Source organism: Macrobrachium nipponense, chromosome 2, assembly GCF_015104395.2.
Source record: "Macrobrachium nipponense isolate FS-2020 chromosome 2, ASM1510439v2, whole genome shotgun sequence".
Lineage (NCBI taxonomy): Eukaryota > Metazoa > Arthropoda > Malacostraca > Decapoda > Palaemonidae > Macrobrachium > Macrobrachium nipponense.
Genome location: NC_087201.1, coordinates 105,995,065 through 106,007,792, shown reverse-complemented (window position 1 = coordinate 106,007,792; position 12,728 = coordinate 105,995,065). Strand labels below are relative to the sequence as shown.

The following is a 12,728-nucleotide window of genomic DNA, read 5'->3' as shown; positions in this document are numbered from 1 at the left end:
TATCAGATAACAGAGGTAACCTCATAATCCAGGATTTTGATAATGATTGATTTATATATTTCCGTGCGGTTCATAAGCAGCGCAGTGAATACCACTGTAGTAGCAGATAACCAAACCAACTTGGTTACTGTTTTGTTTGTGAAGAGTTCTGTTACCCAGGTTAATGTTTCCCAATCTTTTTGTTCATATACGGAACAAACTTTCGGTCCTAACATTAGGATTAACTAGCGCCAAGCTGGAAACTGGTAGAATTAATTTTAAACTTGTGCGATCCAGGGACTATTGGCATCTATACCAGGTCACGGGGCATGTATACCCATAATGCCCTCGGCGTCGTGTGACCGACCCGCCAGTTATCTTTCTACTGCCTTTAAGATAGGACGTGTTCTCTGTCTATCTGTTTAAAGCCGGTTTTAGTTTGCCCGTTTTTATCCATTTCAATTTCATTTTTCTTATTAATTCTCTCTTTCTGAGTGCCCTCAGTGTGGGTGTGAGCTGTAAGAGTGTGTAAGTAGTGAGATGGAGTGTTTTGCATCGCCGTCGGTATCTTCTTCCGTTTCGAAGACGAGACAAAGGAAATGCCAGGAGTCAGTGGCTTTCCTTGTTCAAGATTCCTAACTTCTGTGTCGACGGATCCTCATCCAACGTGTGTTCGGTGCAGGGAAAGTGTATGAACAATTACTAATCCTTGTTCTGTTTGTCATGGTTGGTGGAACAGTGGAGGAAGTTTTATGACAAAGGCCAGTACAAAAGAAAGGAGTCGATGCCATCTTTGGATGACCAAGGGTCGTTGGCTTCTTTTGTATCGGCAATACACCAGACTGCTCCATATGTTTCGCTACCTGCCTTTGATTTGTCCCATACCCCTTCGGTTTCTCCTAGTGGTTCGTTTTCAGAAATGCCAGGAGGGGTTTTAGGTAATTTAATGCATAATATTCACGCTCCTTTGTTCCCAGCAGCAGGGGGGGGGGGGGGGGGGGAGCGTCGCCTCTTTGTTCCAGGTGCTGGCTCCCGATGCGAACAGGATGGAGGGTATGTGGGCGGTGGCAGGCCTTTCAGGCATACCAACCTTGGAAGGTTTGCTGTCGCATTATATGGTGTCATGGTTCCAACAGAATCCGGCAGCACTGAATATTCCTCATCCCCCGGGCCTGCACTTTATGGGTAATAATGTTGCGGCTACACCAACAACTTTTTTGGTTGTGGTGATGCAGAACGTTGGGGGTAGTTTTGCTGCAAACGCAGGGATGCCAGCAGCAGCAGCCCAATCTCTCCCTACAAGATTGGTGACTTCACACGCCGACATGGCAGACACGATGATGTCACAGCCAACTGCTTCTCAGTCTTCTTCGCTGCCTCTGGACTCAAATATCTTTCAGACTCGGTAGTACACACTGTAATGAAGAAGTTACAGGATCTAGAGAAGAAAATTAATAAGAAAGACAAAAAGAAAAGGCATGATTTGTCGTCGTCTTCGTCTTCTTACTCTAGCTGACTGTCATCGCTAAGTTCGATGACGTCACGGCGTGTATCAGTCAAGCGTTGGAGGATACTGGATTTCGCGACTGTTTCTCGGGCCAAGAGGAGAAGAGTGAATTCTTCTTCATCTTCGGGCCAGGATGGTCACATCCCAGTCAGCAAGAAAGGCAAGAAGTCAGTGGCTTGTAAGCTCAAAGCTAGTAGGCGAAGCCGTTTACAAGAGTCCGAACGAGCGAGTGAGTTGGCGGCCGATGGGATAACGGCCGACGCGGAGTTGCCAGTAGAGACTATAAAGAGTCAAAGGAAATCTACAGTGTTGTTGGCGAAATCGGCGTTGGGGGCGAAAAGTGCAGCAAAGGATAGAGCACAGATACCGGTTTTGCCTGTAAGACCGTTTAAAATACGGAGGAAAGATGATAAGGCTCCTATTAAAAGGTCAAAAAATAGCGAGTTGGCAACCTCGTCTGATACGTTGGTGGAAGGCGTTGTCCGCCTAAATGAAGGATCAAGGCCGAATTCTCTGTCGGTCGTTGGAGATGATATTAATCATCATGAAGAGGAAGTGAGCTCGGTTTTGAGAGATTTTCGCTCTAGATCCGCAAGCAGAGAAGGAGTGAGATGGTCTCGTTCTCCTGCTGACTGTTCGGGGATCGAGCCGGCGGTGGTCAGCGGAGATCAAAGAAGCCGCGGCCGTAGGGGTAGACGGCCACGAAGCACCCAGACGTTTGTCAGGGGATAGGAGTGAGATAGCGTCTCCTGTGACTGAGCACAGTACGCTAGAACCGGAGGAAGGAGAGAACCAAGAGTTTCTGGCTTCGTATGCCTAGGTGATTGATTTGATTCGTCAATTCAATAACCTTTCGGAGAGAACGGAAAAACGGCCAGTATGCTTTCTACGGGGATTGACATGGCGTTTGGTGTGAAAAAGGATACAACACGTAACACACATTGCGGGAAGGGATAATTCCTTAATATCGAATAGATAGTTTAAGTTTATCCCTCCTCCAATGATGAAATATAGAAAATATTATACGACACTGACGGTTCCTTTACTGTCTAGATAAATTAACCTAAATGTGGTAAGGTTTAGGCCTGGATTAACCTTAGATCAAGTGAAAATGGAATGCCCTCCAATGACTTGCCAAGAGGCTGCTACGTTATAAGCAACAGCTTATAAAATAAATTGACTTATCAGCCCTTTCACAATAGAAATAACAGAGGAAGGGGGATTAATGGAAGAGGAGGGGGCTCTAGACGATAGGATAGGAGCCTCTCATCACTCGGCCACACCAGTGGGTGTTTGCCTGGCAAATCACTGGGAGGTGTGGCAGTAACTGGGAGCAGAGCAGTGGGTGGTGGAGGTTCTCAGAGTCGGGTACTATTTGATTCCGTTCGAAGTATCCCCACCCCTAACAGAACAGCCATTGCCTCACCTCGCTTATGCTCAAGAACCTCAGAAGGCTTTTATTCTGCAAGAGGAAGTGAAGAAGAGATGGAAAAAGGGGCTGTGGAACAAGTATCCATTCTGTCAAAGGGGTTTTACAGCAGGATTTTCCTTGTACCCAATGCCAGTGGGGACTGGAGGACAGTAATAGACCTGTCAACTTTGAATCTGTTTATAAGAAAAACCAGATTCAAAATGGAAACTCCAAAGATGGTCCTACAAGCAGTCAGGATCAAGGACTTTATGCTGAAAATCGACTTGAAAGACGCATACTTTCAGATCCCAGTCCATCAGTCTTCCAGGAAATTTCTCTGCTTCAGTCTTGCAGAGAAAGTTTTTGAGTTCAAAGTTCTGTGCTTCGGATTGACATCTCCTCAAGTTTTTACAAGAGTGTTCGCTCTCGTGTCGACATGGGCGCTTGCTCAGGGGATCAGGCTAATAAGATATCTAGACAATTGGCTGGTGATAGCAAAGTCCAGAGAGAAATTGCTCAGTGACAGAGCTACCCTTCTACGGTTTTGTCACAGCTTAGGCATTGTGATAAATCGGGAGAAGTCGCAGTTGGATCCAAGTCAACGGCTGGTGTTTCTGAGAATGGTCATAGACACAATAAAAGCCAAAGTATTCCCAACAGACTAGAGAGTAGAGAAATGCAAACAAGTGGTGAATGCCTTTCTGGAAAAACAAACACAGCCAGCAAAACAGTGGCAGGTAGTACTGGGAGTTCTAACTTCCTTGGAGAAGCTAGTACCACAAGGGAGGTTACACCTTCGTTCTCTACAATGGAGGATGAAGGAGTTCTGGTCTCCAATAGTAGATCACCCGTACGAGCAGATTCCCTTGTCGGCAGAAGTGAGGAAAGACCTGCTGTGGTGGGTGAAGGACAGCAATCTGACAGTGGGTGTTCCCCTTCAGCAACCCTCACCGGATCTCCTGCTGTTCTCAGGTGCGTCACTAGAAGGTTGGGGAGCGCATATGGAGGAGCTGATGGTTTCAGCGAAATGGAGCGCCGAGGACAGAAACTCCATATAAACGTGCTGGAGCAAAAAGCAGCATTTCTAGTACTACAGGAATTCCGGGAGAGGGTGCAGGGACATTCAGTGGTTTTGATGTCAGACAACACCACAGTAGTAGCTTACATAAACAAACAAGGAGGTCTAGTGTCTCAGCAGTTACATGTGATGACAGTTCAACTTCATCAGTGGGCTGTAGAGAACGTAGTAGACATCAGGGCCAGATATATTCCGGAAAAAAGAAACGTAGTGGCCGACAAGTTGAGCCGATGGGATCAGATCCTGGGAATGGAGTGGTCCTTGCACCAACAAATTGTGGACAGAATGCTCAGGTTGTGGGAAAGGCCGATCATAGACCTATTCGTAACCAGGTACAACAAAAAGTTGGGAGTGTATTGTTCGGTAGTCCCGGACGTAGAGGCAGTAGCAGAAGATGCTCTACAACACCCATGGGACAATCTGGACGTCTACGCATTTCCTCCTTTTTGTCTAATCTGTCAGGTTCTGAACAGGGTAATGCGGTCTCGGAACCTCAGAATGACACTGGTAGCTCCGTTATGGCCAAAGGCGGAATGGTTTCCGGACCTCTTGGAACTCCTGATAGACGTGCCAAGAGAGTTACCCCCATGGAACAACCTGCTATGTCAGCCTCACGTGGAGAGGTATCTCTTGCGAACGAGAGGGTTTTCGCAAAAAGCAGCAGCGCACATGGCAGGAAACATCAGAAAGTCAGTGGCAGCAGTATACCAAGGAAAATGGTCAGCATACTGTGATTGGTGTCGTAGAGGAAACTTGTCTCCACTCGGTACCACTATTCAGCAATTAGCAGACTTTCTGATATATCTCAGGACAGAAAGGCATATGTCTGTGTCTGCTGTGAAGGGGTACAGGGCGGCTCTAGCCTCGGTCTTACGCATGAAAGGCGTGGACATTTCATCTTCTTGGGAGTTGGCCATGTTGATGAAGAACTTTGAGCAGTCATGTTCACCAAAGGAACTGAAAGCCCCAGATTGGGATTTGACCATGGTACTGAGTAGTCTGACAAAACCCCCCTACGAACCACTAAGGCAGTCCACAGATAGGAGCCTGACCCTGAAGACAGTCTTCTTATTGGCCCTAGCTTCAACCAAAAGGGTGGGGGAACTACTTACATGGCCTGTCATCTATTGTAAAGCACTCAAGAGGTTGGAAGTCAATGGCATTCGAGTTTGTGCCAGAATTCGTGGCCAAGACTCAAAACCCATCAATAGTGGAAGGCAGATTTGACTTTTTTCCAAACCTTCTCTGGCTGATTTTGTAGATAATGACAAAGATGGGATGTTTTTGTGTCCCGTCAGGGTAACAAGAGAGTACTTGAGGAGGACAAGGCACCTCTGGGGTGCAGGACGTTGTTCATAAGTACAGGACGGAACAAGAAGGAAGTGTCTAGAAATACAATATCGTTTTGGCTAAGAAAAACTATCAGGAATGCCTACATGACACAAGACAAGGGGTCAGATAGCCAGGAGAGGGCTAGGGCTCATGACATTAGAGGCTAGAGTGCTTCTTTGGCATTCAAGAAGAATATGTCTGTGGAGAGAATTCTGAAAGCTGGTGTTTGGAAACGCCAAACGACTTTCACTTCCTTTTATTTAAAAGACATTGCCCATAGATCCTTGGATACCCTCTCCTTGGGTCCAGTGGTGGCGGCCCAGCAAGTGGTATAGCTCATCCAGTATCCCTGGCGGGTCAGTTTGTGTCTAGTCTAAGATGAAGGTATGAAAGTAGATTGAATGGGATGACTGGTCTTTTTTCTTTACTACTTTCTTTCTACTCCTTTACCTACGGGCAGTATGAAGGAGAGTACCATCATGAGCTGGAACAGACTAGATGCAGATGAGGTGGTCAGCCATACTGTAAAGTTATGTTGGAGTATAGTATACTTTCCAGTAGCAACACACCCCTCTTGGTAATATGGAAGGGAGGGGTGATGGTAGATCCAGATACAAGGGACAAGAGTGGTTTATGAGAATAGAGGGTCCTCTATTTCCCCATAGTTTATAAACCATGGCATGATACCAGCACCCGGTGAGGGAAACCAATAGATTCTCTTATATCTTTGGTTCAAAGGTTTATAGTCCATTCTCTTAGAATGCTCCTAATATTCGGAAGTGGATTTAGGTGGCAAACTCTCAGTCAGTTACAGACTTACCTCCCTCCAATAAGTAAGTCTATCCTAATGTTAAGACCAAAGGTTTGTTTCTTATATGAACAAATGACAAATTTGTAACATTTATATTTTTCATAACTAACAAACCTGAAGTCTTCACAGTTAAAGGCCCACCTCGAACCACCCCTCTAGCAGTGGCCAAGACTCAAAACCCATCAATAGTGGACGGCAGATTTGACTTTTTTCCAAACCTTCTCTGGCTGATTTTGTAGATAATGACAAAGATGGGATGTTTTTGTGTCCCGTCAGGGTAACAAGAGAGTACTTGAGGAGGACAAGACACCTCTGGGGTGCAGGACGTTGTTCATAAGTACAGGACGGAACAAGAAGGAAGTGTCTAGAAATACAATATCGTTTTGGCTAAGAAAAACTATCAGGAATGCCTACATGACACAAGACAAGGGGTCAGATAGCCAGGAGAGGGCTAGGGCTCATGACATTAGAGGCTAGAGTGCTTCTTTGGCATTCAAGAAGAATATGTCTGTGGAGAGAATTCTGAAAGCTGGTGTTTGGAAACGCCAAACGACTTTCACTTCCTTTTATTTAAAAGACATTGCCCATAGATCCTTGGATACCCTCTCCTTGGGTCCAGTGGTGGCGGCCCAGCAAGTGGTATAGCTCATCCAGTATCCCTGGCGGGTCAGTTTGTGTCTAGTCTAAGATGAAGGTATGAAAGAAGGTATGAAAGTAGATTGAATGGGATGACTGGTCTTTTTTCTTTACTACTTTCTACTCCTTTACCTACGGGCAGTATGAAGGAGAGTACCATCATGAGCTGGAACAGACTAGATGCAGATGAGGTGGTCAGCCATACTGTAAAGTTATGTTGGAGTATAGTATACTTTCCAGTAGCAACACACCCCTCTTGGTAATATGGAAGGGAGGGGTGATGGTAGATCCAGATACAAGGGACAAGAGTGGTTTATGAGAATAGAGGGTCCTCTATTTCCCCATAGTTTATAAACCATGGCATGATACCAGCACCCGGTGAGGGAAACCAATAGATTCTCTTATATCTTTGGTTCAAAGGTTTATAGTCCATTCTCTTAGAATGCTCCTAATATTCGGAAGTGGATTTAGGTGGCAAACTCTCAGTCAGTTACAGACTTACCTCCCTCCAATAAGTAAGTCTATCCTAATGTTAAGACCAAAGGTTTGTTTCTTATATGAACAAATGACAAATTTGTAACTAATTTATATTTTTCATAACTAACAAACCTGAAGTCTTAACAGTTAAAGGCCCACCTCGAACCACCCCTCTAGCAGTGGCCAAGACTCAAAACCCATCAATAGTGGACGGCAGATTTGACTTTTTTCCAAACCTTCTCTGGCTGATTTTGTAGATAATGACAAAGATGGGATGTTTTTGTGTCCCGTCAGGGTAACAAGAGAGTACTTGAGGAGGACAAGGCACCTCTGGGGTGCAGGACGTTGTTCATAAGTACAGGACGGAACAAGAAGGAAGTGTCTAGAAATACAATATCGTTTTGGCTAAGAAAAACTATCAGGAATGCCTACATGACAGAAGACAAGGGGTCAGATAGTCAGGAGAGGGCTAGGGCTCATGACATTAGAGGCTAGAGTGCTTCTTTGGCATTCAAGAAGAATATGTCTGTGGAGAGAATTCTGAAAGCTGGTGTTTGGAAATGCCAAACGACTTTCACTTCCTTTTATTTAAAAGACATTGCCCATAGATCCTTGGATACCCTCTCCTTGGGTCCAGTGGTGGTGGCCCAGCAAGTGGTATAGCTCATCCAGTATCCCTGGCGGGTCAGTTTGTGTCTAGTCTAAGATGAAGGTATGAAAGTAGATTGAATGGGATGACTGGTCTTTTTTCTTTACTACTTTCTTTCTACTCCTTTACCTACGGGCAGTATGAAGGAGAGTACCATCATGAGCTGGAACAGACTAGATGCAGATGAGGTGGTCAGCCATACTGTAAAGTTATGTTGGAGTATAGTATACTTTCCAGTAGCAACACACCCCTCTTGGTAATATGGAAGGGAGGGGTGATGGTAGATCCAGATACAAGGGACAAGAGTGGTTTATGAGAATAGAGGGTCCTCTATTTCCCCATAGTTTATAAACCATGGCATGATACCAGAACCCGGTGAGGGAAACCAATAGATTCTCTTATATCTTTGGTTCAAAGGTTTATAGTCCATTCTCTTAGAATGCTCCTAATATTCGGAAGTGGATTTAGGTGGCAAACTCTCAGTCAGTTACAGACTTACCTCCCTCCAATAAGTAAGTCTATCCTAATGTTAAGACCAAAGGTTTGTTTCTTATATGAACAAATGACAAATTTGTAACTAATTTATATTTTTCATAACTAACAAACCTGAGGTCTTAACAGTTAAAGGCCCACCTCGAACCACCCCTCTAGCAGTCTAACTGGGTTAGAAGTATAACTGGTGGGTCGGTCACACTACGCCGAGGGCATTCTGGGTATACATGCCCCGTGACCTGGTATAGATGCCAATAGTCCCTGGATCGCACAAGTTTAAATTTAATTCTACCGGTTTCCAGCTTGGCGCTAGTTAATCCTAATGTTAAGACCTCAGGTTTGGTAGTTATGAAAAATACAAATTAGTTACAAATTTGTCATTTTTGAGCCTATTCTTTGTTTTCTACCTACCATTCTCAACTGGCTTATACTCTACTCTAATCTGCTGCTTTCTCTTTTGTTCATATAACCAAGGAATTTGCTCCTCACTTTCCATCCTGCTTGTTTCCTTTCTCCTTATAATTTTCATCTTCCCTATGTTTCATCTTAGTTTATTGAAGTTGTGTCCCTACCTCTCCTGCCATCTTGAATGTGTTTTTTTGCTGCTCCTGCTGCCTCTTCAGAAGGTTCCTCCCTAGAAACTAAACTTAAATGCTATACTGGAAGTATTTTTGTAATGTGAACTGTCATCATCCAGCTGTTAAGCCAGTCATGTTGGGCCTCACTGACTTCCCTCCCAGCTGTCTGACCCCCTTCCTGGTACCTATATGTCATTACTTTCTTGACTGCCTCTTGGTGCCTAAGGTGTTACACAAAAGAGTGCCCCACCTACCGTCTTGCCTCTTCACCTCACCTGTTGCTTTACTACTTGAGAAATTGGCCTCTGCTGTCTTGGCTCCTGCGTTGGCACTTATGTAGGATGAATTTGAGGTAGAAGAGTCATTTTCAGTTGTAGGCAGCTCTTAGACAAGTGAGCTTCTCTCTACCCTCGTGGTTGAGGGTTTAGATATGGTGGAGAGACTGTCTTTGTTGCATATTAGCCTATTGTCTCCTGGTAAGACAACAATAAGGTTGAAGCTTTCTACTTTGGTTCAGGTGTGCTTTGAGGAAATTTCTCTTGTTGTTGTAGTGTAGAGCTGTCTCATGTGATACCTGTTCTGAAGCCACCTTCAGTTCAATATGCGGACTACTTGACTTGTTTAGACCTGAAGAAAAGAACTTTCACTAACTGCTGTTGCTCATTCATTATGCCAGCTTAAAGATTATTTGTCACCATAATGATTGATTCCATAGTTTGATAGTCTTTAGAGTTCTTGGGTTGCCTCAACAGGATGATTACAGTTGTTTCTTGACTAACATTACACTCATTTACCAATTCCATGCTTATATTTAACTTCAAAGGTTCCACCTTCTCAGAAGTCAGTAACTGCATATATTTTCAATCTGCTGCATGAGCACCTACTCAATTCTTCCTTTTTCAAATGATTAGGGAGGATGTCTGTAATCAGGGAAAGGAAAGAGTTTTTTGAAAATGTCCAGGAAGTCAGGCATCACCAGTGGCCTTCCTTTTTACCCTTACTTTCATCACTATGAGAGGTTCCTAGCCCTGCACAAGAAAGTTGAATCTGTTAAAGAAGGTGGTCATTGAGTTGGTGTTGAAAGCCTCCCTAGGCTTCTACTTTGCCTGTTTCTCGTTCTGAAAATGTCCACAGGTTGGAGGCCAGATGTCTGCATCCTTGGCAAGTTTGTTCTGCCGACTCCCTTTTCCATAGAATCGTCCAGCACTGTTCTGACGGCTGTTCAGTGTAACGATTAGATGAATTCTATGGACATGAAGGATGCTTACTTTCATGTTTAAATAAACCCTCTGTATTGCAGTTAGTATCTTTTCTTTTTGCAGGGAATTTTTTTTTTTATATACTTAAACTCATCTTTGGAAGCACATTTGAATGTTAGCTCCCATAGGGGGGGTTGGTGTCATCTTGGGATCTGGGATCTGCTCTGTTTGGAAGACTCGCTAGCCCTAGCCAATCTGGCTCAGTCTTATAGTACTCTTATCAGTGGTAAAATTCCCCGCTAGATTGGGTGCAGCCAAATGTCTATCTGGGGATGAGGATAGAGTTACTGTTTACAGGGTTTTTTTTCTTGGAGAGAGTAAACAATTTCTTGTGGCAGGATTTTAGCCCATAGAGCAGCTTCCAGTGAAGTGGTGGCTTTTTCTTTTTGTCACATGGTTTCTTTGGAGAAGTTTGAGGCTGAGGATGAGGTTCATTTAATTTTACTTGAAGCATTACAGTGCTGACGAGTCTTTGAGAGACACTAGAATGGTGGGCAGATTGGTTGAGGCTTCAGATAGGTCTCTCATTGGAAGTAAGGAACCCAGGTCTCACATAGTAGTATTCAGATGCTTCATAGACAGGCTAGGGTGCCTTTGTGGGGGATCTAGAGATATAAGGTTATGGTGTTAATTTGTTAAGTTCTTTGTTTTGGGTATGTCAACTGCTGAGAAACTTATTAAATATTAAAATCCTTGAACCTGGAAAAACAAAACGGAAAAAAAGTACGTACAGCATTTTTAAGATAAGTGAACTAAAAAACAACAATAGTCAATATTCTGTACCACTTGAAGCACAGTGCTTTAATCCATTAAGACTAGTGTAACCTTGCTGGTAGCTTCTTTCCTACGTTGTTTATCTCCTTCATTTCATGAAACTGAAAAATTAACACTTCCAATAACAGTTGATGGTACTTAATGAGTCCTGAAAACAAACTACAGGCAGTCCCCTGTTAACGGCGGGGGTTCAGTTCCTGACTGAGTGCCGCTAACCAAAAATCCGCTATAATAATACCGATAAACCGCTTAATGGCACTGCTAACCGGATATTGACACCACTAAATGGAGATCGGCACCTTTAAACCGTTTACTGGCGCTGAAAATTCAGTTAACGGTATCACTAGACGTGCTGTAAAATCTGGTCACCGTTAACCAATGCCACCTGTAATAGGGGTGAGTGAGGCTCTTTTAATCACACTGCTAGTAACATGCTAAGTACCGCATTTAAGGATTCAAACTTCAAAGTAGTCCTGGCTGTCTTTAATGATTTAAGGTGATCGATAAGATGGGTTAGGGTTTCAAGGACCTTCCATAACCAGTTAGGATGTGTCACCCAGAGTAGATTAGGTTAAGATATACGTATATCCTCAGGTACCATGTCACTGGTATTTTTGTTTATGACAAGGGTTAACGAGTCCAGAGCTGTAAAGCCGCCTCCTTCCACTATCCCCATGCGTGCCACCCTGGCCAGGTAGGGTCTGGGTGTATAAATGTAAATACCATGCTACTCAGAAAGAGTTGTGTGAGTTCCATTGTCGTTTGACTGATTTTTGTGTCATATCAAATACGTAGATCCCTGAGGGAGCTGTAAACCTAGTTGCAAATGGCAGGTTATTTTAGTATTATGTACATGATATTGCATATTGTTGTAAGGAAATCTGGTAGAATAGTTATGAGCTTAAAATCTGTTTTTAGAAAAGCTCTTCCATATGTATTAGATATAGTATGGCTCTGCTTGTAATTTTGTTAGTTTATCACTGCCCATAAAATTGAGTGTAAGTGAAAAATTTTTTGTCACTGATTATGAATGTTTATTTTGTGTGAATATTTTATATTTGTGAAAAACTGCTTTAATATTAGAATTTATTTTACAGGTTGTGGAATTCCTATTTTTCACTGTAAAGTTTTGCGATTGTGCCAAAAGCCGTCATAAGCACAGTAGCACATAAACTTGACAAAAGCAAGTCGGGGTCAGTAGCATTATTAAAAGTTCTGCAGAAGAATAAAAGATTTGAGAGTACATACAAAAACAGAAGTACATCAACATGGAGGGGAATGTGTTGTAAAAGAAGTGCGGATCCTGGAGACCGCTGAAGACATCCAGGATCGGCGAGACCAGGTTCTCTCAGGTACTCCAGTTTCGCTCAGATGCTCGTCTGAAGAGGGACAAGCTTGAAGACTCGCGAAAGTTCCAGGTGAGTTTCTTAAAAAATTAAGTTAAAACTATTTCTAGTTTTAACAGTACACTAATTTTGTTAGTAGCTTTGTGCATACCTGTTTTCACATACACAGTGATTTACCTGGAGATAGAATATGTGTAGAGAAATGTTTCTTATAAATCTTTATAAAATAAATTTATTAGTTTTTTTTTTTATAGTGTAGTTTTATACGCTTTGCAAAATTGAGTACATAATAACATTTTCATTTATCAGTATTGAAATAGGTTGTAAGAAAAGAATACAATGTATGGAAGGGATTAGTTGGCTTTGCTTTAATTTAACATCTACTGAATGTTATTTCAG

The 12,728-nt window shown here is 43.2% G+C and overlaps 1 pseudogene; it reads left to right on the top strand.

Annotated features, from left to right (window-relative positions):
• LOC135221268 (spectrin alpha chain-like) overlaps positions 1-12,728 on the top strand; it is a 136,960-nt pseudogene that overhangs the window by 19,275 nt on the left and 104,957 nt on the right.